Below are 6,999 nucleotides of genomic sequence, written 5' to 3'. Positions count from 1 at the left end.
CTTATTTGCATTAATATATGTACACACATACTATACATACATTATATATATATATATATATATATATATATATATATATATATATATATATATGCAGTATATATATATATATATATATATATATATATATATATATATATATATATATATATTCATTTATATATATATGTCTGTATATATATGTATATATATATATATATATATATATAATATTTATTTGTATATATATATATGTTTGTATATGTATGTATATATATATACATATATATATATACATATGTATATATATGTGTGTGTGTCTGTGTCTGTGTCTGTGTGTATGTGTATATGTATAGACGTAAGTCTGCTTTATTTCAGATGGTATTCCATCCACACTATTTTATCATTCATATACTCATTCAGTATCGTGTGCATATAAGTATATCTGGTTTGGCAAGACATTGATGTCATGCAACTAATTGATGAACTTATATGATTAATATTATTTGTATCTTTATCTCCTGGGGACTCAAAATCTTGTTTCTCGGTGAGACAATAAATAAATTGTATATAACCCCTATTATGAACCATATCTTTAGATTTTTACTACAATTTATCTGACATAAAAAAAAAAACATACGCAAACTGACAACTTGACCTGACTTGAATTTCAACTTTCATTTGATCAACTTTTGAGTGTATTTTAGTGGCCTTTTACTGTTCTCTTCAATAATTTATTCTTACATATTCTTCAAAAAAGAAAAAGAAAAAAACCCTTCTTACAATAGAAAGTAACATAGATATTCAGCTCGTTTATGTTTTTCTTTATGATATTTAAGAAACTAAATAAGCCGAATTTTATCGACGTTCACCTCCAAGGACTAACATTGGACGTAAATAAATGTCACTTACCTTGTTAATGACGAGAAAAGATATGACTGCTGGTAGCAGTCTGCGGTGCACTCGGGGAAGTCTCCCTCTAGAATGGGTCTGATCTTCTGCCTCCGCCTTGTATATATGTCAGGAGGACCTCGGGTCACGTGACTCGGGTTTTTCTTTACACGCGGCGAACTCATTTTGTTTTCTGGGTCTTCCTTGCAGGAAGAAAAAAAAAATAGGAGACCAAGTAAGGACTCAGTAAAGAGAAAATGGGGAAGTAAAAGACAATAAGTTCAAAGGCCGCTCATGAATGGCAGAAGCAAGGGACAGTGACATTGCCCTATCAAGAAGGACAATGCCCTAGAGACTGAACATTACATATATAATCAGCGCCCAAGCCCCTTCTCCATTCAAGCTACGACCAAAGAAGACCAGGCAATGGCTGCTGATGACTCAGCAGTTAGACCTATAGGCTCCCCCAAACCCCACATCCTTAGCTCATAAGGATGGTGAGGTTGCAGCGACCAAGCAAACTAACGAGTTTGAGCGGGACTCGAACCCCAGTCTGGCAATCACCAGGCAAGGACGCTACCACCCGGCCACCACAAGAAGAAGAGAAAATAGAATGCGAAACTAAAGGAATAAGGGATGATTGAAATAACGAATTTATAAAGAGATTAGAAATAAATGACGAAAGAAAGACACTACAAAATTAAAACATAAAAACATAAAAGATAAATATATTATGAGATAACTTCAACACTTAAACATTGTTATGAATAACTTTTTATGCATAACACATAAACACGGAAGCAGGTACTTTACACTGTTCTCCACAAAAAGCATCTGTGAATCCATAGAATTACAATGATTTGTCGATATTCACAAAGAGACACCTGTAACTTATTTACCTTTTGTTTCTGAATCATTATTATTATTATTATTATTATTATTATTATTATTATTATTATTATTATTATTATTATTATTATTGGTGTTGTTATTGTTGTTGTTGTCCTTGCAATACTTTCGATTCCATACTTTCATCTATGTTTAGAGTTTTTATTATTATTATTATTATTATTATTATTATTATTATTATTATTATTATTATCATTATTGGTGTTGTTATTGTTATTGTTGTCCTTGCAATACTTTCTATTCCATACTTTCATCTATGTTTATTATTATTATTATTATTATTATTATTATTATTATTATTATCATTATTATTGCTGTTGTTGTTGTTGTTGTTGTTGTTGTTGTTGTTGTTGTTGTTGTTTTTTGTAATACTTTCAATCCCATACTTTCATCTTTTTTTAAAGATATTATTATTATTATTATTATTGTTGTTGTTGTTTTTGTTGTTGTTGTTGTTGTTGTACTTGCAATACTTTAGATCACATACTTTCATCTATGTTTAGAGTTGTTATTATTATTATTATTATTATTATTATTATTATTATGCATTCGATCCCATACTTTAATCTCTTCTATGATAATAATAATAATAATAATAATAATAATAATAATAATAATAATAATAACTATTATTATTATTATTATTATTATCATTATTATTATTATTATTATCATTATTATTATAGAATAGATTAAAGTATGGCATCGAATACATTTTAATGATAATAATAATAATAATAATAATAATAATAATAATAATAATAATAATTATTATTATTATTATTATTATTATTATTATTATTATTATTATTATTATTATTATTATTATTATTATTATTATCATTATTATTATTGCTATTATCATTGTAAAGCTTTCGATCTCATACTTCCATTTATATTTAGAGTTACAGATTGAACTTTTCGTGTCTAACACCTCCGGCTAAGGTGGTAACCATGTAACCAGTCTTTTCAAGCCTTAAGCAGTAAAATATCCATTATACAGTGGCCTTCATTGATCGAATCATTTCTAGATGGAGAATAATCTTGTTTCAAACTTTATAATGGCTTGCACGCCAGCTGCTAACCGTACAACTATGTTTTCTTTTTAAATCCTTGGTAGGACCATAGCCATTTTACGATAACCTTTCAGTATTGAATTCGTATTACTTTATACTTTACTTTACGCTATATATCTTATCATACAAATAATAATTTTACTTACAATCTGATGTATATTCTTTTAAAATTTGATTAGTATAAGCGATTGGTCATTTTCAGTTTTAATTTTGTATAAAGATGCAAATAGGATTCATCAGTCAATCGTTTTGGTAGAGACAAAATTGCACTCTTAAGTAATTGCTGTACCAACACAGCAGATAATCACTGCAACAACAACAATACTATATTTAGGCCTCAGGACAACAAAATTTACAAGAGAGACAACATCAAAACAGATTTATAAAAGCAATGGCATTTGAAACAGACAAACGAAAAACGGACAGGAAGAAATATTATTATTATTATCATTATTACTTGCTAAGCTACAACCCTAGTTGGAAAAGCAGGATGCTATAAGCCAAGGGGCTCCAACAGGGAAAATAGCTCAGTGAGGAAAGGAAACAAAGAAAAATAAAATATTTTAAGAAGAGCAATAAGATTAAAATAAATATACTTCCTATATAAACTATAAAAACTTTAACAAAACAAGAGGAAGAGAAACAAGATGTAATACCGTGCCCGAGTGTACCCTCAAGCAAGAGAACTCTAACCCAAGACAGTGGATGACCATGGTACAGAGGCTATGGCACTGCTCAAGATTAGAGAACAATGGTTTGATTTTGGAGTGTCCTTCTCCTAGAAGAGCTTCTTACCATAGCTAAAGTCTCTTCTACCCTTACAAAGAGGAAAGTGGTCACTGAACAATTATAGTGCAGTAAGAAGAAATTGTTTGGGAGTCTCAGTGTTGTCAGGTGTATGAGAACAGAGAAGAATATGTAAAGAATAGGCCAGACTATTCGGTGTGTGTGTGTGTGTGTGTGTGTGTTAAGGCAAAAGGAAAATGAACCGTAACCAGAGAGAAGGATCCAATGTACTACTGTCTGGCCAGTCTAAAGACCCCATAACTCTCTAGCGGTAGTATCTCAACGGGTGGCTGGTGCCCTTAAATCCAGGTTAAATCGTCAACAGTAACTACTGTAGACTAGGCAAAAAGGAAGGATATGCAAAGACGTGACGTAATAAAATCATAAAAAAAAACACGGGAAAGAATGCATTCAAAGAACAGGAACTCACACACAAAAAGTGCCCTGTGCGTTCAGACATCGATGACCGAGTGATTAAGATCTGTTCTGTCTTCGATCGTGAATGACAAAGGCAATCGTAACTGTATCTGACATCATCGATATCCCTGTGGATAGCAACGTCTCTCTCTCTCTCTCTCTCTCTCTCTCTCTCTCTCTCTCTCTCTCTCTCTCTTCTCTCTCTCTCTCTCTCTCTCTCTCTCTCTCTCTCTTCATTTGCTTTTCATCGATTGATAGCATCCGACTATTGGCTAATTGTTAGTTCGTTGAGGCAGCATATCCAATTGCCTCTTCGTTAAACGCTCGATTTGCAAGCACTCGGAATCCAAGGTCAGAATGAGAAACCGAATCAGGTAGAGTAGAGCCTACTGTATACGGTACTGTATCGCCGTAAAACATAACAATTTATAGCAATAAGGTTTAGGTGTAGCCGTAGAATCTGTACGGCATTACCGTAAGACAAAGTATAGCATGAAATAGATACAGGTGTAGCCGTAGCACCTAGACAGCAAAATACAAAAAGGTGTAGCCATAGGATATACGTGTAGGTAGAATCTATACGGTATTACCGTAAGATAGATAAAAATATAGCCATAGAATAGTTATAGGAATAATCGTAGAACTTTTACAGCATTGCTGTAAAACAGGGTGTAGAAATAGATTGGATACAGGTATAGCCGTATAACCTATGCAGCATTGCCGTAAAACAGAGAAAGTTGTAACTCTAGATATACTATAGGTGTAGTCATAGAATCGGTACGATATTGCCGTAAAGCAGATAAAGATGTAGCCATAGAACAGCTAAATAAATTGTCTTTGAATAAATATGGTTATTAACATGTGCTCCCATTCCCTAGAAAAATCTACATGCTTTCGCACTACTAAACTACTATATCGGTTCAAAGCATGGACGCGTTGCACCCTATTAGCTGCCACTTCCTTCATTTCAAGACTTTATTCCCTCGAAGGATCTACATGCTTTCGCACTATATTACTAAATAGTATAGAGCATGTACGTGTTACACCCGATAGGCTGCCACGCCACTTCCTTCATCTCAAGAACCTAATAATCGGTTTGGTGACTGCCTCTTTCACTCAGCTTCCCAGCTTTGGAACTCATTTCTAACTTCTGTTTTCCTGGGTTTTGATAATCTTCCATTTCCAACCCCAGTTTTCCTGAGTTTCAATAATATTCTTTCTTCCAAGAAGCGATTGTCCCACTCCCACGGGTTCAGATCCATTTCTTTTCCTTCCCCTGTCGCCTTCGTGTTTTCAGACATTCTGTCATAGCGAAAGATAACATTATATCGCCATAAGCCTTTCAGCTGATCTAAATAAGAATTCGAGTCGATTTCCAAATAAAAGTAAAATATCATCCTTGAAGTTTTACATATCTTTTAATATCTTTACTAGTTATGATGTAACCGCTAAAGAAACACTAATGGCAGTGGTGTAACATAAGTTAATTAGTTCATTGTGATCGTAATAAAAAAATGAGAAGAGAGAATTGTATCCAATACCCTTATGTAATACTATTCGATAACATAATGGGCTGAATCAGTATTTCAATTAGCGAATTGAAATGAATTACGCACGATGAAACCCAGCAAGTGTTTAATATTTGCCATTATTGATTATTATCATTACCTCCATCATTATTATCATTATTGTGGGTGTTGTTGTTGATGTTGTTGTTGTTGTTTTCATTGTTATCACTTAAGCAGTCAAGAAAGTAATTAAAATTATATAATAGCTTCAAAATTACAGTAAAGAATACATCAGCACTGGAACTATAGAATTTCTACTCATTTTTACAGGATAAATACGCTTGTGGCCTAGGAAAAAATGGTAGCAGACCAGCATCCCAATATTACACACAAAAAAAAAAAAAAAAAAAAAATGGCAAAATTAAAATAAATTTCAACCTTCAGCCCAGATTTATTTCTTTACAGTAAGCTTTCGTTTGATCTTCCCGAGATGACTAGAACTTAATACTCCTGACTACTATTTCTTCATCAGGACTCGTTATTTTTCTTAACTGTGAAGGTATTAATGTTAATCAACAGAGAAAATCATATATTGGACAGCGAAGATTAATCGTTGATTATCAGAGAAAGAAAAATAATCGTAATTAAATTCAATATACATCATATGCTATGCAATTTAATAATCATCGGTGCCTTACTCTAGACATGTGTACTCAAACCGTAAAAAATTACGTCCAAATATTTATGTAGATACACACAAACACACACACAGATACAACCCTTCACATCCCCTTCCCCATTCCTAACTACGAGCAGCTGGTTTGGCAATTTGTGGGAGAGTGTGGTTTTCGAGTGTACCTTTAGGGATAAACCCCTCTCACTAGGGGGTGACAACCCCTCTCCCTCCTGAGCGTGACAGGATATATTTATGTATGTATATATGTATATGTATATATATATATATACATATATATATATATATATATGTGTGTGTGTGTGTGTGTGTGTATTTATATATACATACATACATACATATATATATATATATATGTGTGTGTGTGTGTATACATTATATATAATATATATATATATATATATACATATACATATATATATATATACATATATATATATACACATATGTGTGTATACATTATATATATAATTTATATATAAATAAATATATATATATATATATATATATACACGTGCAGATACAAGTACTTATATATGGAATCTAAAAGTATGTTAAGGATGACCAGCCATGACCTCGATGTGTCTCCTAGCAACACCAGTTGTCTTGGTCGACGGTCAGTCCTTCCGTATTACCCTACAGTAGAATGAACTGGACCGAGGAGCCCATATTGATCAGTGACTAGCGACCGGCTGCTACAAGCTCAGAACTTCTTAGTGTCATCATTGTAAGTGGCTTT

The 6,999-nt window shown here is 32.3% G+C and overlaps 1 protein-coding gene across 1 annotated transcript in view; it reads right to left on the bottom strand.

The window, feature by feature from the left end:
• Positions 1-963, bottom strand: part of LOC137657577 (carotenoid isomerooxygenase-like) — a 26,480-nt gene extending 25,517 nt beyond the window's left edge. The window contains 1 exon segment of the mRNA XM_068391913.1: positions 892-963. The gene's annotated coding sequence lies outside the window, so the exon portion shown is untranslated.
• Between the last annotated feature and the right edge of the window lie 6,036 nt (positions 964-6,999).

The sequence above is a fragment of the Palaemon carinicauda genome, chromosome 18 (assembly GCF_036898095.1).
Source record: "Palaemon carinicauda isolate YSFRI2023 chromosome 18, ASM3689809v2, whole genome shotgun sequence".
Lineage (NCBI taxonomy): Eukaryota > Metazoa > Arthropoda > Malacostraca > Decapoda > Palaemonidae > Palaemon > Palaemon carinicauda.
The sequence above is the reverse complement of the archived record's forward strand: the minus strand, read 5'-3'. Positions and strand labels throughout refer to the sequence as shown.